The sequence below is a fragment of the Callithrix jacchus genome, chromosome 16 (genome assembly GCF_049354715.1).
Source record: "Callithrix jacchus isolate 240 chromosome 16, calJac240_pri, whole genome shotgun sequence".
NCBI classification, from domain to species: domain Eukaryota; kingdom Metazoa; phylum Chordata; class Mammalia; order Primates; family Cebidae; genus Callithrix; species Callithrix jacchus.
In genome coordinates, this window is record NC_133517.1 from 91453815 (window position 1) to 91478334 (window position 24520).

At 37.0% G+C, this 24520-nt stretch overlaps 1 protein-coding gene across 6 annotated transcripts in view; it reads right to left on the bottom strand.

The window, feature by feature from the left end:
- ZFPM2 (zinc finger protein, FOG family member 2) overlaps positions 1 to 24520 on the bottom strand; it is a 473192-nt gene that overhangs the window by 262770 nt on the left and 185902 nt on the right. The gene's annotated exons all lie outside the window — the stretch shown is intronic.

The following is a 24520-nucleotide window of genomic DNA, read 5'->3' on the forward strand; positions in this document are numbered from 1 at the left end:
AGGAGACAAGAGGGAGAAAAGAAACTTAGCAAAGAACATAAAAATTTTACTTAAAAACGAGTCTCTTCTCCTTAATATGTTAGCAATTGCCTACTGATAATAATACCTTGAAATGAAAGAAAATTGATGATATGGACAAAAAAACATAAATATTAAAACAGACCACATTCATTATTAAGTAGTAAAATTAAAATAGCAATATTCCCAATATGACCTGGTGTCTTTAGAAGCCAGGCTACATTATATTCTTTTAGAACTTAGGGGTAAATAATATGTAATTTATTCAAGATCTATTACTACATAGAATTTTTGTTTAAACTATAATATGATTTCAAACTGCACCTTTGTTTAAACCAGGGCTCATTAAAACTTTGAAATATTCTATAACTCTCTGGAACTCAAAGGTCTCTGTCAAGGACTATTGCCTATGAAGACAAGTTCCCATCTCTAATTAAAATACTCATAAAACTGCGTACACAGCCTGGCAGTATAAAAATGAAAAATAATGATTATATGAAAAGTAAGATCAAATTCTTAATTTTGAAAACAGTCACAAAGGGTTAAAAATAATGTCATAGAGTGGTCACTTGGGAATATTGAAGTCCATGAACATAAATCTCCAGCATCCCATGTAACATGCTTATGAATGACTCTAATCAGAAAGCAGACAGAGTTAAACTCTCCCTCCAGGGCTGAGCATCTGAAGCAAGCTGGGAGGCTATAATAATCAGATGAATTTAGACACTATAATTTTCCAAGAACCTCACAGTCCTTCTAGGCCTGTGACTGACTTTACAATTTCTTTGAAATGCTGAAAAGAAGCCCAGAAAAAATCAAAGCAAAGGATTATTATCCAGAGAATCAAAACTGTAGACCATAACACAGAGGTCAGTTTGTTTCCAAAGCAAACAAAATACTCAACTTATATGATGGACTACATGTTGAAATCCTGTTTATTATATGCAACATAGGAGTGAGTTTTCAAAACGTTTCTACAACAGTCTTTTCTGCTGATATTTGGGTTTAACTGTGGCTTTCACTCTACTCATTTAGGTTTAGAACTAATTTTGAAACATTGGCTCCTAAGAGATGGGCATCAAATAGGACTGCTTCTTGCCTTAATAAAAATAAAAACCCAACTGTGGTTCTGTATGTACGCTACATAGAAACACAAAGGTTACTTGGTAAACAGTCTGTCTTTCCTTTATGAATTATGAAGCTTCGATGGAAATCTGGATCATAACGTAAAGTAGTTATTTATTTAATGGAAAGAGGCCAATGGTAAAGACATTTGGAATTTCCAGTCTATTTATTCCCCAATGATACGCCTTCATATGTTTGATTCAAGACCTTATTTGAACATTGTGGGGGAAATTAAAACAGCCAAAAGCTGTGTCTTAGGAGATACACCATGTATTACGAAAATGCCATCTTATGGTCTCAATGTAAGTAGCGTCTGAAAACTTGCTGTTACTATAGACACATTTTTCTTTGGTCATTTGGATGAAAGCACACGACTGACTCCCTCCAATCTGTTCTCCAGACCACAGCCAAAGCAATCATTTTCAAATTGTAAATATCATCATCTCCTCCAGTACTCACAGCTCAAAATAACTTAGTGTCTTCTCATGCCTCTTAAGTCAAAGCCAAAATTCTTTAATAATTCTTAAATGTCTGGTTGTCTGCTTGTTCTCTTGTTCTCCTGGTTGCAGCCACATGTACTTTCACTGAGCTGCTGTATGTACCAGCAACAATGCAAAGCTGTTCCTCTGTCCATATACTCTTCCCTTTAATTAATTCCCATTCATCTTTAAGCTTAAAGCATTCAAAAAAATTATCTTCCTTTTATAGAACTTACTTTTTGGGAAGACAGATAAAAACAGAGGAAGAGGAACAGAAAGGAGGGAGGGAGGGAGGGAAGGAAAAGGAAGGGAAGGAAGGGAAGGGAGGGAGGGAAGGAGGGAGGGAGGAAGGAAGGAAAGGAAGGAAGGAAGGAAGGAAGGAAGGAAGGAAGGAAGGAAGGAAGGAAGGAAGGAAGGAAGGAAGGAAGGAAGGAAAAGGGCCTAAGGAGTAATACTTGGAAATGTTCTACAGAGTTAATATATAGAGTTCTTTGTTCTGTTACTCTTAGAAGACAAATTGAGATGTTAGTTTCAAAATTCTTCAGAAATACCTTATATGTTTTCTATATACAGTACTCTTCCAGCTACTTAAGAAACATTTTCATTATTTTCTCAGGATTGTCCAAGAAGTCACACATTTCGCATCAATCAACAACTGTGAAAGAAATTTGGTGTCTTATTTCCTTGACTACTCCTTACACATTTTGAAATGCAGCTTGACCACCCAGAGTGACTCCTATCTATACTGTCACAGCTTTCATCAAAATCTATAAACATCTCCTCTTCTAAAACTGTCCTTTTGTGGCCAGTCCAAATGAACTATGTTTATGAGAATTATATGATAGGCAAGAGAAATATTGTTTGTGATCTTCTTTACTCCAGCAGGACTTAGGAAAAGCAGTTTCAGGTTACCTGTATTTTCATCTAAGGGTCTTTTTCATGGTTTTGTTTGTGTTATATAAATATTGAGAGACATGTTCAAAGTTCATTTATTACTGTTACACATGAATCAGATTTGTTAATTCTACACATTCTAATTTCTGGAGTATTGTAAGAATTAATGATATAAAAAGTATCATTCTGAATACTGATGCAGTGATACAGACATTCCCTGATTTCCACTACAGCCTATGATGCTTCTTTCTGTCACAAAAACGTAATGCCACTGGTGATCTCTCTTACTTTCTACTTTCTTCCACAGCTCTTGTAAACCTGCATAATGAGTATAAATTATGCCCAGCAGAGCAGGTACTTTGTACCCCCAATTACAACATTCACTGGGAAGAATCACATAACGAGATGTAAAATGCACAATCACTACATGTAGAACAAAAGGAATTTGCCAATATTGTTGCATCTTTTTTATTCCAAAGGAGAGTTAAAACAAATAATTATAAGGCAAGCATTCTATTCATTAACATGGGGGAATACAGTACCACTTTGAAAGTAAAATCTTAATATTTGATTAGCTTTTTAAAATCTGTAACTGTGATTTACTTTACAAGAATTAAGAACTATGCTTTATGGCCCCAGAGCAATACAATTCAAAAATTAATAGCAATTGAATTATTCACTTTGTTCACATCTGACCTCCTATATGGCAGACGCAAATAATATTCTATCCCGAACTTGCAACAGTATATCTAAAGATATTTGAGAATCTGACTCAAAAATTAATATGTTATAGACTTACAAGAATGTGTAAAATAAGGCACTACTTTTGTAAATAATTGTTATTCATAATTACATTGTATAAAACATAAATTTAATGTTGAAATTATCAACAGGGGCCAGGCATGGTAGCTTATGCCTGTAATTCCAACAATTTGGGAGCCCGAGGCAGGTGGATTGCTTGAGCCTAGGAGTTCAAGATCAGCCTGGGAAACATAGTAAAACCCTGTCTCTACAAAAAGGTAAAAATTAGCCAGCTATGGTGGTGTGCACCTGTAGTCCCAGCTACTCTGGGACTATGGGGTCGAGGGTTGTAGTAAGCTGAGATCACGCCACTACACTCCAGCCTGGGCAACAGAGCGAGACCCTGTCTCCAAGAAAGAAAATAAAAGAAATATCAACAGGAACAAATTGATTGGGATTTTTAAATGACCTATTACAGTAGCAAGAAAGTTCTTTGAATTTCATTTTTAGTTTAACTGTTAATACTTTAGTACTTAAGTATTTTTATCTAGACATTTTTAGTAAGAGTTTGGAAAATATGTAGTTATATCCTGCATATTTCTGTCGAAACAAAAAATATTCCCATCTTCGAAAATGATTCTGAAAGTATTTTCTCTTTCAGAAGTATTATAGGTTGAATTGTACCACCACTGCCAAGAGATAAGTTGAACTCCTAACTCTTCATACCCCAGAATGTAACACTGTCTGGAAACGGTTGCAGATGCAATTTGTTAAGCTAAAATGAGGTCATCCTGGAGCAGGGAGGACCCTAATCCAATAAGACTAATGTCCTTGTAAGAAGGTGGTCGTGAGAAAACAAAGGCACACAGAGAATGCTATGTGATAATGAAGGCAAAAATTGGAATGATGCATTTACAGGCTAAGGAATCCCAAGGATTAGGTGTATATGACCTGAATCGAGGAAGGGGCAAGGAACAATTCCCCTAAAGAGTTCAGAGGGACCATCACCTAGGCCAAAACCTTGATTTCACACTTCTAGCTTGCAGTACTATAATAGAATCGATTTCTGTTGTATTTTTAGCCATCCATTTTGTGGTACTTTGTTACGGCAGTCCTTGGAAACTAATACAAGAGGGCAGTTAAGCACATATAAAGTGTGATGTAGCTCAATTAACATCCTTCACCAACCTTCTTGTTGCCATCTTATAACCCATATTATTGGAACACAGAAGTAGCTTTTGTAAACATGTTCTCCATTATCCAGATCTCTGCCACTTCCACTGTAAGAGCTGGATTCTTCGAGACAGGTATTTCTTAGAAAAAGGAGTTTGAGCCAAATATCAACACTTCATTAAAGATATTGAGAAATAACCCATAGGATTTTACGTAAAATTACATATAAAATTATGGACATTATTATATTTAAATATCAGTCTAACATATTAGGCTTGCCTGCTTCCTGGATACCTTACATTGTAGAGCTCAGTACCTTGTCCAGCATCTTGCATTTACTAATGTCTTAAATGGTTACTGGTTGCTATGGACTGAATTGCATCTCCTCCAAAATTCATATGTTGAAGCACTAACTCCTAATGAGACTTTATCTGGAGTAAGGGTCTTTAGGAAGTAAATAAGGTTAAATGAGGTCATAATGGTAGACCCTAATCCAATAATATTTGGATCCTAATAGGAAGAGGAAGGGACTTCAGAAAGCATATGCTCACTCTCTCATGCACTCTCACTCTTATGGATGCACAGAAGAAAGGCCACATGTAGACACAGCAATAAGGTGGCCATTTGCAAGTCAGAAAGAAAGCCCTCACCAGAACTTGACCATGCCATCACCCTGATCTTTGAAAAAATAAATTTCTGTTGTTTAAGCCACCTAGTCTTTTGTTACACACTGGTAATCCAGTGAACTGACCACTGTCTATGTTAAGGCTGGAGAGCCAAAACAAAAGTATGTGACAGAGCATCAGACTGTCGCCAGGCTACTGAGCCAAGGATGCTGAGATTTTCATAAACATTATACAAGTTTGGTCTGCTGGATCTATAGGTTAACAATGGCTTTTACAAGGCTCCCACTCAGGGCAGCTCTCCGTACACCTCCCTTATAGCAGTGGCCAAAGACTGCATTTGCCTTGTGAATTGTACTACATTTGTTAGTAAGCCAGCCCAATTTTTAATCACATTTAAGAACGTAACAGGCATACTTCGGCCATGAATCGCATCTTTTTTTACTTGTTAAATCAAGTATATTCATAGGTGTATGAATTAAAAATTCTAAGTGGGAGGCCGAGGCAGGTGGATCACTTGATGTCAGGAGTTCGAGACCAGCCTGGCCAACCTGGTGAAACTCCGTATCTGTGAAAATTATAAAAATTAGCCAGGTGTGGTAGCACACACCTGTAATCACAGATACTCAGGAGGCTACGGCAGGAGAATTGCTTGATCTGAGGAGGCAGAGGTTGCAGGTTGCAGTGAGCCCAGATCGTATCACTGCACTCCAGCCTGAGTGACAAAGTAAGACTCCATCTCATTAAAAAAAAAAAAAAAAATCGAAATGGCATGTTTTCTACATAAACTTAGCTCTTCTTCACATAATTTCTATTTGATGAATGATTTCTTCCTAAGCACTGTGGGCTAACTTGGCCCTAAGTGAGAGGTGACTAAGAAATCCCAGGAAAAACAATGCTGAGAGTTGTGTTGTTAGAAGAGCACATGAAAGCCAACCATGAATCTATGTCTGTGTTGCATTCATTTAGAGCAACGTTCAGTGTCATTCAGTGTACTGTGACAGTCACTAGACTTCAGTTCCGGAATATATAGTAATTATAACAACATATATATAGTGTTTTATAGTAATATTTGACAGCGAATTTATATTCAAAATTCCTCTGGTATTATGAGCTAAACTGTGCCCTCCCTAAAAAATGTATATGAAGTCCTAACCCCCAGTGCTTCAGAATGCGACTGTATGTATAGGTAGGGCATTTAAGGCAATCAAGGTAAAATGAGGTCATATGGGTGAGCCCTAATCTAATAAAGCCAATGTCTTTGTAAGGAAAGGAGTTGAGGACAAAGAGACACACAGAAGAAAGGCCATATGAAGACAGCAGAAGAACATGGCCATCTACAAGCCAGGGAGAGAGACTTCAGGATAAATCAACCCTGTTACACCTTGAGCTCAGACTTTAAGCCTCCAGAATTGTGAAAACATAAATTTCTGTTGTTTAAGCCAGCCAGTCTGTGGGACTTGTTATGGAAGCTCTAGAAAACTAATACATCTTGGCTTTTTATCTTGTTTTCAAAAGCCCTACAGTAGAATGAAAAAATAGGTTCAAAACTTTCTCCTCCTCAGACACTGAAGAGTCTTTTAAGAATTTGGGGCTGGCTTAGAGTTCTGAAATGAGAAGACATATGGCTGAATTTCATGGTATGTATTGTGTCCATACATAAAATATGGTGACATGTGAGAGTCTGAATCTCCATTTCCTCCTATATCTCCACAATGCGATGATAGAAATTTTTGGTGCCATAATATAGTATAATAGCCTCAAATTCATTTTCCTTTCATGCTTTTAGAATTCCATTTACCCAATGTATGTTACATGAATACTTACTTTCATGACCTAATCATAATTTATACAAAGTCTCTCCAAATAACCCACCCCGTACTTACCCATCTCCTATTACCTGGTGTCAGGAAAATTAAAACTCTCAACTATTTATTCTTTTATCCTATCATAATGGAAGCAAAACAGGCCGGAATGGCAAATACGTACAGCAACATTCATGTCTGTGTATGAAATGCTGAAACACTTTCTCCCTCTCTCCGTTTTCCTTTCTTCCCTGACCGAGTCAACTCGTAATGACCCTTCAGAGTTTAGTTCAAATTCAGCTTGCTTACAGCAGTCTCCCACAACTTCCCAAAGAGGTCAATCCCCCTTATTGGGCTCTGGTAACATTATGATATCCTGTAACTTTCCTTTATAGCCTTTTGAGGTTCTTAGAAATGCAGAATCTTATAGCTCACCCCAGATCAACTTTCACACCCACTCACCCTTCAGGATCCAAGCTCAATATAAACCCTTCCCCATCAAGCCTTCCTTGATTCTCCCATCTGGGCTCAGGGCTTCTCCTGTAGCTCTCTGCATCCATTTCTAGAAGTGCAGTCTGCACACTATGTTTTATTTACCTACTAGTGTACATCTACCTCCCTTATACAGAAACCTCCAGAGCAAGTACCATATCCTATCTATCTTTGTCAACACAACACAGAGTTTAAAAATCTGGTACATCACATGTACTGAAGAACTAATCTTCTAATGCTACGAAACTGGAAATGAAGAAGGATTCGCTGATTTTTAAGATCCTTTACAGTTCTAACATTGTATAAAGACATAATTCTAATGCTTCCATGAGATGCCACACTTTCCTCATGATTGAATCCAGTTTATATCTTTTAAAAACACAGAATGTGTCCAAGTCAGTCTGGGGATCCTGAGACACCAGGTTTCAAATTAGCTCCCCTGTGGTGCAAACACTGGAACACTCTGAATAGTAAGCTCTTAAAGTCCAGCATACATCTAAGAACCAGCTCTGGCTCCCTAAAATCCCAGTTTTACAAGACTGTAACACCTTAAATGTAATAAAGTCTACAAAAAGGGCATTCTGCCAGCACCTGGCCTAGGTTGGGGCCCCTTTAATAAGACTCAATCATTGGTTCAGCTCTGCTTTATGAGTTTCAATGTACAACTTAAAACAAAGCTCTGCCCTTTCCAAATCTGCTCTTTTTTCTGTATCCATACAGACATGTTTCTAAATCCATACAGTTATCTACTCTGTGTGTGAAAAAAACAAGAGAACTTTGCTCTTTTGCTCCCCATATGTTTTTCAAATTCATACTTTTGTCCTAGACTAAAGAATGACATCCCCTTTTCCCCAACCAATTGCCAGGTCGTCCTTGCAAAGTGAAGGCTTTTTTAGAGTTTTAAGGAAAACACTTGAGAGTTCACAGATTGAACATGGAGAATATACTTTCAAAACAATGGCATGGCTGCACATGCTGCATCATACCTCATCCCTAGGAACATCTGTAGTAAGATTTCTGAGGTCTGAACCAGGCTCAGAGAGCGTAATGCTATTTTTGTTTATTTAACAAAAACTTTCATATCACTTTCTATGTCTTAGGGCACTGTTCTATGCAATTTGCAATCAGTCATTCCTCATTTCCTCTTAACAACCCTATGAAATACACGCTGCTATTGTGAAGGTGAAGACACTGAGGCACAGAGAGATTAAATAACTTGTGCAAGGTCTCACAGATGGTAACTGGAGGCAACCCAACATGTAAAGGACAGGATGAGGTCCATGTTATAAGGAGAGAGAAAGAGAAAGGGAAAACACATGCCCAGATATAAATTTACAAACATTTTATTTCCCTGTACCTCATCATGTATGGTCTTAATCATAATTTTATGGCATGAGGAATGTATGCATTACTATATTTGTTCTTATAATTATTTGATACTCCCAAATACAGATTTTGTTTTCCATTAGCAAACTGGAGTTTTAACCAACCATGTTGCTTCTTGGGTACTGACTTTCTTTCTTTTTTTTTTTGAGACGGAGTCTCACTCTGTTGCCCAAGCTGGAGTGCAGCGGCACAATCTTGGCTCACTACAACCTCTGCCTCCTGGGTTCTAATGATTCTCCTACCTCAGCCTCCTGAGTAGCTGAGAGTACAGGTGTGTGCCACCATACCCTGCTAATTTTTGTATGTTTTAGTAGAAATGGGGTTTCACCATATTGAACAGGCTGGTCTCAAACTCCTGAACTAGTGATCCACCTGCCTCAGCCTCCCAAAGTGCTGTGATTATAAGCATTAGCCACCAAGCCCAGCCTGATTTTCTCCATTTTAATTTATCTCATTTGAGATCACCATCCCCATTGTTTTTAAGAAGACTTAGTATTGCAACCTCAAATACAAAATATAAAATTAAAAAATAGAAGAGTCTTATCAGGTAATTTCTGTATTTTGTAGTGAAAAGATTATTTCAAACATATAAAAACAACCACATACAGGAGTTTAGTATCTTCTCTTCACATTAGATTTGATCACTTAACTGTGTCTAACAGTTTTCTTGCATTTTCTTTAAAGTAGACAGTAACATGCAGTATTGTAAATAAACCGAAGTTTTCCTTTTATGTCTTCATACTTCCTTGGATTTTATGGTTTTTAACATGTGCAGACAGTTTCAATTAGTATTAGCTATAAGGTTCTGGATGGATTGATTTTGTATATTAATTTGAAATATTTTGAAGAGCAGAGGCCAGAAGGACATGAAAGAGAAGATTTTCAAGAGATAGGGGAAAAAATTATCCCTAAAAAAGCTATAGGCTGGGTGCAGTGACTCAAGCCTGTAATCCCAGCGCTTTGGGAGGCTGAGGAGGGTGGATCATGAGGTCAAGAGATCGAGACCATCCTGGTCAACATGGTGAAATCCCATCTCTACTAAAAATATATAAAATTAGCTGGGCATGGTGGTGCATACCTGTAATCCCAGCTACTCAGGAGACTGAAGCAGGAGAATTGCTTGAACCCAGGAGGCAGAGGTTGCGGTGAGCCGAGATCACACCATTGCACTCCAGCCTGGGAAACAAGAGGGAAACTCCACCTCAAAAAAAAAAAAAAGCTATAATGTCAATTCAGTTAACTGTGGTTAAAAAAAAAAAAAAGTTGAGAGAATGATCCAAGATGGCTGATCACTAACATCCCAGGATTGCAGCTCCCAGTGAAAGTGCAGAAAACGAGAGGACGCCACACTTTCAGACAAATTTTGGTCGCTCACAGAGCAGAAGATTCCCAGTGGAGGAGCCGCACGGGTCGCCAGCACGACTCTTATGGCCGGTGCAGCAGTTTTGCTGGCACCTCAGTGTGGCAGCTCTTGGTGCAGAGTAAACGGGACAGGTTCCCCTTCTGACTGAGGTTTGGAGCTCCGGAAAGGTAGAGTCGCCTATAACAGACTCAAGAAGGAAGCCAGACTGGAGATTACCAGGCAGAAAAGCACCGTCAGTCTTAACGCCACTGTTTTAGCTGGTGCAGTGGGTTGCTCATATTTTGGCCCTGGGAATTAACAACTTGGACGTCCACGCAGAGTACTAATTTGAAAGTTGGTAATTACAAAGATGACAGGTGGATAAATTTACAATGATGGGAATAAATCAGCATAAAAAGGCTGAGAATAATCAAAATCAGAATGCCTCTCCCTCTAAAGGAGATCACAGTTCCTCATCAACAAGGGAACAAGGCTTGATGGAGAACGAGTGCATCCCATTAACAGAATCAGGCTTCAGAAGATGGATAATATGTGAGTTAAAAGAACATGTTGTAGCCCAATGTAAAGAAACTAAGAACTTTAAAAAAAGGTTTGACGAAATCCTAATGAGAATAGACAACTTAGAGAAGAATATAAGTGAATTAATGGAACTGAAGAATACAATGCGGGAACTCCGAGAAGTATGCACAGGTTTAAACACTCGAATTGTTCAAGCAGAAGAAAGGATATCAGAGGTCTAAGTCCAACTTAACGAAATAAAACGTGAAGAAAAGATTAGAGAAAAAAGGATAAAAAGGAATGAGCAAAGTCTCCAAGAAATGTGGGACTATGTGAAAAGACCAAATTTACGTTTGATAGGTGTACCTGAATGCAACGGAGAGAATGAATCCAAGCTGGAAAATACCCTTCAGGATATTATTCAGGAAAATTTTCCTAAACTAGCAAAGCAGGACAATATTCAACCCCAGGTAATACAGAGAACACCACAAAGATATTCCTCAAGAAGAGCAACCCCAAGGCACATAATCGTTAGATTCACCAGAGTTGAAATGAAGGAGAAAATACTAAGGGCAGCCAGAGAGAAAGGTCAGGTTAATTACAAAGGGAAGCCTATCAGACTTACAGCAGATCTCTCAGCAGAAACTCTACAAAGCCAGAAGAGAGTGGGGGCCAATATTCAACATCCTCAAAGAACAGAACCTTCAGCCCAGAATTTCATATCCAGCCTAACTAAGCTTCACAACTGAAGGAAAAATAAAATCTTTTATGAACAAGCGAGTACTCAGAGATTTTATTACCACCAGGCCTGCTTTACAAGAGCTTCTGAAAGAAGCATTACACACAGAAAGAAACAACCAGTATTAGCCTTTCTAAAAATATACCAAAAAGTAAAGAGCATCAACATAAAAAAGAATTTACATCAATGAATAGATAAAACAGCCAGTTAACATCAAATGGCAGTAATCCTAAATTTAAATAGACTAAATCCCCCAATCAAAAGATACAGCCAAAATCCAATGGTATGCTACATCCAGACCCATTTCATATGCAAGGATACATAAAGACTCAAAACAAAGGGATGGAGAAAGATTTACCAACCAAATGGGGAGCAAAAATAAATAAATAAATAGCTAGCAGGAGATGCAATTCCCGTATCTGATAAAATAGATTTTAAAGCAACAAAGATAGAGTGGTAAAAGGATCAATGCAACAATAAGAGCTAACGATCCTAACACCCAGATACATAGAGACTTAGATTCAATGAGACAGAAAATTGATAAGGATATCAAGGACTTGAACTCAGATCCGGAACAAGTAAACTTAATAAATATTTATAGAGCTCTCCACTTCAAATACACAAAATATACATTCTTGTCAATACCACATCACACCTACTCATAGGTTTAAATGGAATATTGATTGGCCATTATTAATACCCATTTTTTTAGAATAAAGCAACATTTCCATTCTCTCTCCCTCTTTTTCTTCCTCTTTCTTCCTCTCCTTCACTCCTTTTTTTTTCTTTCCTTCTCTCAAAATAAAAAGTCCTAAAGTTGAAAACAAAAGCATTGCTGTCTCAATTTTCTATAAAAATATAACACATTAATTTATCAGGAAACATTTGAGAGCTATAAAGAATAGAGTTTACATATGAGTGAACTTTACACCTGTGTAGGGATCATTCATTTCACATTTACTGAGCACAAGAGCTCATAAAAATATATCGATATATTATTTAAATACCATTGTAAATTGATCATCATTCAAAATGTAGGCCTTGACAATTTTAAATGTTGTATTTCAATTGCTGTGGTTACAGATTCAAGTTATTATTAGGGTAGCTATCTTAAAAGTTCTTTATCTGGGTACATTGGTTTGTCCTCTAGACAACCAGGACATATGTTTTATACAACATGTCTAAAGCAACTGAGGAATATTAAATTCTACATGCTATGCCCATTTTCATTAAAAATACAAAATCAATTTAATCTCATGGAGGACATGGAAATCATATCACCTAACTTCCTAGTACACTATATTTGAAAACTGAGTTGCACAATCCTTATTCCTATTGATCTGACATTGACCAAGTCACCAGTCTGGTTTTTACAGATGGAACGTGCAGCTTGGAGAGCAAAAATCTCTTCAGTCAAATAACTGTTTAATCCTCAATGAGCCTATTATTTTCATAAAACAAAATAATCATGACATATGCATCAGGTGACTAGCATAGAATGGCCCCTTCACCTTTATCATCTTTTAAAATATTTTTCAAAATCATTTGTTTTAGAAGAAACTTGGTAAGCCTCATTTACTTCAAAGCTTATAGACTTAATAAAGCTGAGAAGTTAAAAATAACTGTGCTGATGACAACATAAAATACTACTAATGGCAAGAGCCAAACAAAGACTATTTGCATCATAAGCAGTAGATGTGCTCCCAAAGAAATGCAATACAAAATTAAAACCAAATTTTAGTGAGGGTCTGTGTGTATGTTTCAGTTTGAGTGAGGTGCATAAAAGAATAAGGCTCACAAACAGGTTTTAATTACACTGTAGAATTTTACAATTGGGTAAATTTAGTGTCAGTGCTGCAAAAGGTTGTGATTGAAAATTTTCCTGTGGAAGAAGAAATGTCACAGTATTTTGATAAGCGAGAGATGAACTTTTTTTCCCCTTGTGCCATCAGCAAGACGAAAAGAACAAAATGCATCATTTATAACCCACAGCTCGACCATTATCTCCTGGTGAGACACTTGTTTTAAACACACAAGAATCTTTTTTTCTCCCTCTACAAAGTCTAGAGCTCTCTGTGAGGCTCCTTCTCCCTTAGAGCCATAAAAGAAAGTTGACACTTGTGCAGCCAAAGTTTCTAGGCAACCACATAAGGGCACTCGTACACCCTCCAGGTCACAGCCAGTTCTGAAGTACAGAGGAAGCATATGAACAGCATATGTCTCTTTGATCACAGATATCATCTAAAACTGATGTGGAGAGAAAATCCTGTTCTGCACCAAAGGCTTCACAGACTCTTTTTCTGACTTCGCCCACAGAGTAAAGAAAGGGTACCTTGCTCAAATTATTGGCCTGAACATTTTTCAATGCTAAAATTGAATACTCTACGCGTGTGTGTGAGACACAAACACACACACACACACACACACGCGCGCGCGCGCGCACACACGTGAATGTTTTTATAATTTCCAGGGCCATGATAAATTAGATAAAGCAAAACAGAAAGGAGTGATAAGTATAATTTAGGCATCTTTCACTTATTTACTCATGCACTCTGTAAATGTTGATTGAGAAAAAAATTAGTACTAAGAATACCATTGAAAATCAAAGTCCTTCTTCTGATCTTACAGAATGTATGGTCATAAAAACCAACAATTATGATGACCTTAACCTATCAAGAAAAGGTAATATTTTGTCTAGCATTTAGTAGACTTTCCAGCATTAACATAGTTACAGCTCCCAAAAGCCCCTCTATTATGCAGTATAAGCACTTACCTATATATTGATTCTCAACAGAGTTGATACTTAACATCCAAGTGTTTAGAGGCTATGGGTATCTTCATATGTGATTTGACGCAGTAACTCTAGGTAGGTAGAACTTTGAATTGATGCAGTGAACAAAACAGATTTTAGAGACTTGCTCAGGGAACAATCTGGGGAGACGTCAGGACTTGCACATGGGCAGCTACAAATAATTCATGCAGTTTCACTGTGATTCTGTCACTATGTTCACCTTGTTCTCCTGGTGGCTTTTGACCATAGGGGGCCTGAACATCATTACTCTCAGTTGATGCTGAGGCTACACACACACAATCTACCACAAAAAATAAATTCCTAATACGTCAAACCATTTGTTGATCATCTCTTCTAAGTAATAAAGCAATTAAATCCTTGTGTTATTTTAGCATCACAGCTCCGCAAAGGTCAGTATCTGCAGAGGATTTCACCAACATAGTAACAACCACCACTGGCAGGGAGGTAGTGGGGTGCAGTAATTGTCAGATGCAACAGAGCAGAGAAGAAATAATTCTTTCTGAGGATTTACTTCAAAGCTCAGGATGCTGTGATTCATGATGTCTAAAAAGGCACAACCTTAGTATATTCCTGGTTGGGCACTCACTACATGCTGAAGATCCCACCATTGGTTGGGGGAGGGTTGGGGGTAACACAAGAGCAGGGAGAGCAATGTGGGTGCAAAATTGCTACCACAGTGGGAAGACAAGCTAGCGGTTTGGAAATCACTTGTCACCTTGTACTCTGGATCTACCTTTCTGCATTTCCTAATGGACACCAAGTGATATCAAGCTTATATTCTCTGGGGTACTGATATAAGTCTCACACAATAAGGATGTAAAAGTTTTATTAGCTCTTTTTGGTCAATGTTTGAAAAACCTTACTGAATACCCTTCTTCCAGAAAGAGTACCTAACATTCGTTGGCCATTTATTATGTACAAAGTACTGTACTAAATATTTTCATTTTATCAAAGCAAAAAAATCTGTAAGACAGGAAATTTTAAGCCCATTTCACAGATGAAAAAAAGGAATTAAAAATAATTTGCTCAAAGTCAGAGCCAGGGCTAGAGTAAGACACTAGATCTGGCATTTAATTCTATCAGACCATTAGGCTATATTTCCACGCATCTTATTTGCTGAGTGTCTAATGTATGATAGCCGCTGTGCTACAGAGAGAGGCAGTATCACTTCGGGGTTGAGAGCACAGACTTTGCAATGAAACCCAGTCAGTTTCACACAAACGCTTTCAACTTCCAAATGTGCACAGCTAAACAGAGCATACAAAATTTACAATATCAGACTGAAATAACAGTGTCTGAACTCTACACATAAATATATTTCCAATACTCATCTTAACAGAAGAATATGCAAACTCTGCTGATTTATAAATCACGTTCTAATGCTAATTTTCAAAAATGTATCGTATGTTCCCAGTAGTAAACAGTATTTAGTTCAATTAAATATGGAAAGTTAAAAGATGCTATTCTCCCAAACACCATTCCTCACTTTTCCTTTTAAATTTTCATTTAATACCTGTTTATAGTCTTATAAAAATAAACCAAAACATATATTTTTGAAAAGGGTAACTTTCGTTTTAAGCTTTCTTTATTTCACTTCTCTCACCAGAAGCCAGAGCTACTAACAATTTGAGGTCTCATATCATTTTATTTATTTCCAAATAGCAGGACAACTGACTAAATTACATTTGTTAAATAGTTCATTCTAATTTATTATTTCCATATGCATTTATTACACACTAAATACTTACATGTGCATGAAACAATATCTGGACGAATTCTGTACTACTCTTTAATTTGTTTTTTATACTATTATATAATCTAGTGACCTATATTATACTTAGGTAATAGGTGTTTATATCCATAGAAGGCAAGTTCTTCCTCATTTTTTTCCTCTACTTACTTCAAAGTTTTGGCTAGGTGTGGTGGTTCATGCCTGTAATCCCAGCACTTTGGAAAGCTGAAGCAGATGTATCACCTGAGGTCAGTAGTTCAAAACCAGCCTGACCAACATGGCAACACCTCAACTCTACTAAAAATACAAAATTAGCTGGACATGGTGGCACATGCCTATAATCCCAGCTGCTGGGGAGGCTGAGGCAGAAGAATCGCTGGAACCTAGGAGGTGGAGGTTGCAGTGAGCCGAGATTGCTCCACTGCACTCCAACCTGGGCAACAAGAGTGAAACTCCATGTCAAAAAAAAAAAAAAAAAAAGGAAGTTTCACATTGTATTATTATTCTTCCAATCCTTACCCTTAAACTTTTAAGTTCTATATTTTTTTCTACAATTCTCTATCAATTGTATGACTTAAATGCAATTCCTTTTATATTTACATAATTTATTAAAGCTATTAATTGCATACTGTGAGATAATGGACCCATCCCTCCCCGCTCAATATATTCCTCTAAGCTAAGAGTTTTACTGAAATATTCTTATCCTTCAAAGCAGTTTTTTTTTTTTTTCTTGAAAATATCTGGAGTTGTATTATTGGTTTTCTGCTTTTAGGAGTACAGTTCTATTTACTGTCTATCTTCTAGAAATTACTCACAGTGTCTAGATTTACTGATGGTCCTCTTTGCTGTTTTCCAGATCATCATGTGTGTATATGAAGGGGAGGTGGGCAAGTATGTACATGCCTGTGTGTATGTATGTGTGTGTGTGTGTGTGTGTGTGTATACACAAATTTTATAGGATTTCAGACAGCAAGTACTGTGGGCACATATGTTCAGTCTACTATCGTGAATCCTGATCCTTTTAGCTACATCAAATTTGTAACATATATGTAAATTTCTGGTCATCATTGTGAGCACAGTCATTTCCCAAACCACTCAGGATGGTCTTCAAAGTCTTCAGCAGTCAATTATTAGCTTATCTCAATACTTTAAGGCCCTAGCCCTCCCCATATGTCTCCCACCCTCTAAAATTGTCCATATATCTTTTTTCACTTTATTATCTAAACCTGGATACTTCTTCATATAATGAAATCTCTCTATCAATTACTCATACTTCAAAGTCCACCTCAAAAACCACCTATTCCAAAAAAAGCTTCCCCATATCCTTCCCACCTAGAAATAATCTCCACCCCAGTACATCACTGGAACACTTTGTTCCTCTACAACAATGCTTATCACAATCAACCATCTGCTACTATGCACGTGCCTATCTACCCAACTAGATTAATGCTGCCAGAGGAAAAGGATTATGTCATATATATGTATATAAATATGTGTGTGAGGGTATACTCACAATGTGTAACTTAATTAGGCTGAATTAAATTATATTTTTTTCTCTTAAATAGTGTTACAAAGTTTATCACTGGATTCTGCAACAAAGTAGAGATTTTGTCCTATTTTTTCCATGTTGTGCCTTCACATCCCATTGATATTAACCAGTAATTGACCTGCATGTTGAGCTTGTACATAGTACTTAAGAGGCTGTTGCCCAAATATATGCTAAATGTTGTCATGATTCCTTTACATACTGTATTTTTATATCAACTTAAATGTCTTTTAAGACAAATCTTTCTATCTTACTCGTTTTTGTTTTTTTTTCTGCATTAAGATAGGAACTGGCCTTAATGTACTTGAAAATGTTTGCCTTAAACAATGTCCTGCTGCCCTACATGCATTTAACACTTAAATATATCTATCTTTTTGATCCCTTTGATCAATCGAATAGTTATGTTCTTTATTTTTGTTCCCTTTGGTATAGTCTTCTACAATAACAGGATATTTCTGTTCCTAACAAAATAGCTTATCAAAGAATTCAGGTTATCAAAACAATTCTTTTAGTTAGAAAAGGAGAGTTAAAAACTACAGAATTTTAGGCCAGGACAAAGGTATTTTTCCTACAGGCATTCTCCTAATGAAGGTGGAATAAAGGTTACTATATAGCCATAGTAATTGCAAGGTAATAGTTTACTCAAAATATACAAAATCACATCTAAAGTTTCCTAAGCAAATCCTGAGGAACACATAAAAAGAAACCAAATTCCAGGCCATCAAAAGCAATGTTCAACATACTTGAGACCATTCATGATCAACCTCAGGAGCCCACACCATGCAGTCAAGTGTTCCTATATTGCATGTGTGATAATGCTTCCTGTATTATAATATGTATGTGAGCTCTGAATTCCAATTTCATAATAACTCAGAAACATCTGCATAATACCAATGTGTTCCACAACCTATTAACTGCATTATCTCCAGTCTGTGCCATGTAACACACAATGGAGGCAAACATGTGTATGCAAATCCAGGATTAGAGCAGTGTATATTCAAAAGTATCTTAAACTTCTTAAAATAATAATCTTTGGGAGGGTACTGTGGGATTATCTCAATTTTTTTTTTCTTTTTCCTAGGTATGAGATAATTTCTCATCATTATTCAAATAATTTGAAATTATATCTTTAATTTGAAACTGTAAATAATAATTCTTATTTTTGAACTATCACTGGTTTTCAAGCATTGAGCTAAGCATTTTACAGTACCTTATTTGATTCTCAAAAACATATAAAATTTCAGGTATGCTCTTCCTTCTCACTCACCCATTATATACCATAGCACAATAGCTTGAACACATGGGCTCCGGAAGTGGGTTTAAATCTCAGATTGGCCACTCAGTAGCTATATGACAGTAGACATGTTACTGAATTGTGTTTGGCCTCAGTTTTTTTTTTCCATGTATAAAATGGAGATATTATTTGTACACACCCCATGAAGATGCTGAGAGAACTAAATGATTTATTTATATTTGCTTTTTTTTTTTTGTAGGATGGTGTTATTTTCTGTCCAGGGTCTTACAAATGAAAAGAATCCTCTAAAAGTACATCGGAAGCACGTAATATATGTTGGCTATATTTATTATTCTTGTCTCCAAATCCTAAAGCAAAGTTCTCCTTAACTAATACATATCAAAACACTTACTTGTCCATTTATTATTTTTTCCTTAATGCCCTTAAATGTGGCACAACTGTCATCAGTGATATATCACATAGTAATCTACAACTTTCCTTAAAATTGTGGTCTATTTCAAACTCAAAAGAAGCCAACAGGGTCCATGTTCCAAAATGTAGAAGTCAAAAACAGTTTAGAGAATACTACAATGTCTTGCTTGTCTAGCACATATTTTTTCAAATGTATGTACTCTTCAACTAGGCTTTCATATTTTCCTTCACAACAATTATATTTCAAAGAGCTTGTTGCCACTGAAAACACCTCCTTTCAGGCCAACTCCTCCTATTTTTCTTCTCTGCTTATAGCAGTTGTGTGGCTGTAATAGCACAAAGGAATCTGCATGATTTCAGAGCATGACTCATTTCCAGCAAATCAACACACACATTCTCAATTTTTCATGCATGAGAGATGTGTAAAACTATAAAAATGTTTGGACATTTGAGAAGACTAAATCAACAGAGAGTAAGCGTTTTATCAAATCTACAAGTGAAATTAAACTTTAATTTGAATAAATAAACTGTACCATGAAAGACGAGTTGCTATCCATCTGAGCTAAAATGATGAAGTATAATTGTATCTATGTTAATAGATCCACCAAACACAAGGAAATTGCAGCAGAGACTCCTGTATGAACATGCTGATGATTCACAGGTGTGTAGGCATGGTTTGTAAACACAGATGGAAAGGGTGACAAATATATGAATATATGAGTTACTACTGTGGTCTGCCTCTCTTCAAAGGTGGCATTTATTTTTCCTAATCCTTAGGTAATTTCAAAAAAGGTGTCTATGAGATAGCAATGATAATATCCAATTTCAAAGTGCCTCTGACTGAATCAACTGAGATAAAATCAACTTAGTCACAAAATTTGCAGAGGAAAATATTATCCATGCTATGGTAATAGAGTAAACATTGGCCAGTTCTAAAAAAAAAAAGGCACACAATGATCAAGGATATTGGTTGTTTGCTAAGAGAATGGATCTTTTGTTTCTTTGAGACAGGGTCTCCCTCTGTCACCCAGGCTAGAATGCAGTGGCATGAACATGGCTCATTGCAGCCTGGACCTCCTGGGCTCATGTGATCCTCCAGGCTCAGCCTCACAAGTAGCTGGGATTATAGCCACCTGCCACCACACCCAACTAGCTGTGTGTGTGTGTGCGCGTGCGCGTGCACATGTGTAATGTAGACAGGGTCTCACTATGTTGCCCAGGCTGGTCTCAAACTCCTGCCCTCAAGTGATCCTCTTACCCTGGTCTGCCAAAGTGCTCAAACTCCTGCCCTCAAGTGATCCTCCTACCTTGGTCTGCCATAGTGCTGGGATTACAGGCATGAGCCACTGCATCCAGGCAAGAGTAGTTCTTAAGTATTCTTACCATACACACACAAAAAGATAAATATGTGAGGTGATAGATACATTAATTAAACGTTGATAATCATTTCACAGCATTTATACATATCAAAACACCATGCTGTCCACTGTAAATGCATATAATTTTTATTTGTCAATTATATCTCGATAAAGCTGTGAAAATTACTTTTAAACTTTTTATATCACTTTTAAGAGTAACAGCATGTATCCTGAGTATATTTGCACATGACATCAGAACCCCTCTTGCCAAATACTTCATTCACTGAAGCAAAATGTCTCCATTAAAATATTTTGTTACTTAAGATTCAATCACTGCTATCCTTAACAATAGTAATAATAGTTATAAACCCTGCTTCCATTTATTGTAAATATTGGAACATACTTAATCCTCTATTCCATATTCTTTATTCTTCAGTAAATCTGAAGTGTAGGGAGGGGGTCCATAAAACTTGTTTTAAGAAGCAAAAGGAAAAAGGTCAACAAGTAAGTGAAAGTTATTCAGACGATGAACAGAAGATTATTTTCATTTTTAAGACCCTGGACAGAAAATAACACTGCAGTTGGAGCTAGAGCTAACGAAGCAAAAAACATGAGTTGGCATTTTTACTTTATCACTGGCTAATTGTGAGGCCTCACTTTCTTTTCCTGGAAAGTGGGGATAGTATTAGTGCCTATTTCACAGGCTTGTGGCAGAAATTATAGATAATACTCTGGAATCGTGCTGGATGCACAGTCTGCTTTGGACAAATTTTAACATTGATATCTACCCATGATATAATTACCATATTAGACATACAGAGCAGCAAACCTTGCCAAAAAAAGAAAAGGGAAAGAATTAGTCCAGTAGCACTATTCCAGGTACTGTAAATTATTCATTTCATCATTATAAACATCCGAATACATGGCCACATTAAGGACTGCCTGAGACATCAGAAATGTGTTTTTCCTAAATAATGCCCAATTTCAACTATAAATAGACCAACCTTCTTGAAGATTAAAAATAGAAGTATTCAAAAAATAAATACCACTATTCAGGGTTATCTAAAAGTATATTTAGATAAGAACATCATTTTCAAATACTAAATATCCCCAAATATATTTATAACATTGCTTGCATTCCGTTTAATAATTAATTTCAGGAGGAAACCAATGCATTCCCATAGTCCGTTCTTCCTTCGCTTCCCATGAGTGTACAATTTCTATATGGCTTAAGAAAAATTGATTGCCTGCTATCTCAAGGGGGTAACGGATAGGACACAACTAAGACTATTCAGTTTATTCTTTCTTGCCAGGCACGGTGGCTCATGCCTGTAATCCCAGCACTTTAAGAGGCCAAACCAGGCGGATCATCTGAGGTCAGAAGTTCAAGACCAGCCTGGGCAATATGGTGAAACCCTGTCTCCAGTAAAAATACAAAAATTAGCCAGGTGTGGTGATGAGCACCTGTGATCACAGCTACTTGGGATGCTGAGGCAGGAGAATTGCTTGGACCCTGGGAACCGGGAGGCAGAATTTACAGTGAGCCAAGATCATGCCACTGCCCTCCTGCCTGGGCAACGAGAGCAAAACTCCCACTCAAAAAAAAAAAAAAAAGTTTATTCATTCCTCCACAATGACTGGTTCAGGAAGTGAACATGCAATTCAAGCCAGAGCAGAGTTAATGCTTAGATTTTCTTTAAAACTGCCTAGACAGAAGAGCTCCCCTGCTCCCCAGTGTATGTGTGTTTAGTCCATGAGAGCAACTAGCCTAAGAATAAGGCTAAAGCTCAAAGTATGGCAGAGCCAGGAGACAGCAAAGAATCACAGACCGCACACTGAGGGGCATCATAACCCTTTGCCATTTGTACTCTTGTAAACCATAACTATTACTATCTTTATTTTATTCATATTAGGATTTGTTATTTGTTAACAAAGTTTATAATAATACAAGAACGCAGGGTAGGCACTAAAGATCTTGGCCTAGGAATCTAAAGCAAAGCAGAACAAAAAGGAGTGGCTTAAAAAATAAGATATTGAGTGAGTAGACAGATGTTCCCTGGAGCTTTTAATCTTCTTGCTATTCATAGTGAAGATCAAATGAGAAATTACAGGCAAATGAGAAACACAGTGCCTGGCACATAGCACACATTAAACACTGGATCCTCTTATTTATACCTATCTTCTCGTCCTCTTGAAGAAAGATGGAAAGCACATTAGTATTAAGCATTTCCAATAACCACAAGTAATATTTGCATGAGACAAAACTGAATTTACTAAACTTTATCCTAACATATCTTCCCATTTGAGATTAATAAACAGTTAATTACATTTGGCACTTCAATACTTCCAATAACTTTGTAACTTTTCTTGTAACATGAAGTTCAAGAGATTTTGTTTAGTGTACATCCTCTTCTCTCTCAGCACTTGCCTTCCAGTGCCTTTAAAGATTCCCGAGTTACTGAGGAGGCTAATGTTACCCCTTGTCCTTCAAACATTCATTCACACTAACAGTTCAGTAAGTCAGTTCACAGCCTTAATTCTTATGTACCTCTAACAGAAAGCCAGATGAAGGATTAACTCTAATGCATTCATTCATATGGATACTGATTAAGAGCCTACTATGTACAGGCTCTATATTAAGCTCACTGAGCACAACCAGAAACAAACAAACAAAAAAGCCTTGAGTCTAGTGAAAAAGACAAGCAAAATTCAAACATTCATACAGAAAGACATAAACTGCAATTGTGACAAGTGCTATAAAGAAGAGCACAGGTAGGATGAAAGCTCCTAATATGGAGACCCTCAGGGAGGTTACAGGAGACATCCCGGGGGAGTTGATAATTGGTCTGAGGCTCAGAAGAGAGGTGAGAGAAGAGTGCGCTTCTGGCAGAGGCAACAATTGCTATGGCAAGGAAAAGCAATGCACTGTTTATAGTAAGGCTTCTCAAAAAAACCAACACAGCTGGGTGTGAGACTGGAGATTGTGAAGAATCCATACTGTTCATCCAGTCACAATATACCCTAGACATCCATACAGCTGGGCTACAAGTGGGGCTGATGCTAGATACACCAAGGTTATATGTATAAATCAAAAACTGTAATTTATCAGCTAAATCTCCATCAGAGAGTGAATGATGTATTTTAAGGCATATCTGGCTTTCTTATTAAAAAAAAAAAAAACTCAGCTGGGCACAGTGGCTCATGCCTGTAATCCCAGCACTTTGGAAGCCCAAGGCAGGTGGATAGTTTGAGGTCAGGAGTTCGAGACCAGCCTTACCAACATAGTGAAACCCCATCTCTACTAAAAATACAAAACTTAGCCAGGCATGGTGGTGGACAGCTGTAATTCCAGCTACTCAGGAGGCTGAGGCAGGAGAATCACTTGAACCAGGGAGGTGGAGTTGTAGCAAGCTGAGATCATGCCACTGCACTCCAGCCTGGGCCACAAAGTGAGACTTCATCTCAGGAAAAAAAAAAAAAAAAAAGACACTCCAGACCTACTAATTTCAAATCCTTGTGAGTATAATCCAAAAAATCCATGTTTTTAACTACCTCTCAAGGTGAGGCTTATACACTCTGCCGATTGAGAACGAGTGATTTCAGCAAGATTACTCCCTGAAGTGAAAGATGTATTCCACCCTTAGAAAATCCTTCAAATAAATCAATCTGTACATTAATGAAATAGAATGTTAGCACCCTATAAAGATGTTATATATTATAAACAAATACAATGCCTTTTTAAAAGCATAGATCTCATCCTTCATAATTAAAAATATAACTTCAAAAAAGGTTTCATAAATATTGATTCAAATATTTGAAGAATGCAGACACAAAGAAAAATGTAAATGTACACCCTCCATCTTTCATAAGAGTGCTAATAGCACAAATTAAAGAGGGATTCTGTCTGGAGTAGATGTGCTTTTTATAAAGTAATCTGGAGACTCAAACAATAGAACACCTCTCCAGTTTGCCTTATTCTACATTTCTACATCTAGGATACTAACTACTGATGTGATGATGTACATGAGATCGGAAAGAAAGGAACTTTTCCCCCATTAACTCCTTATATA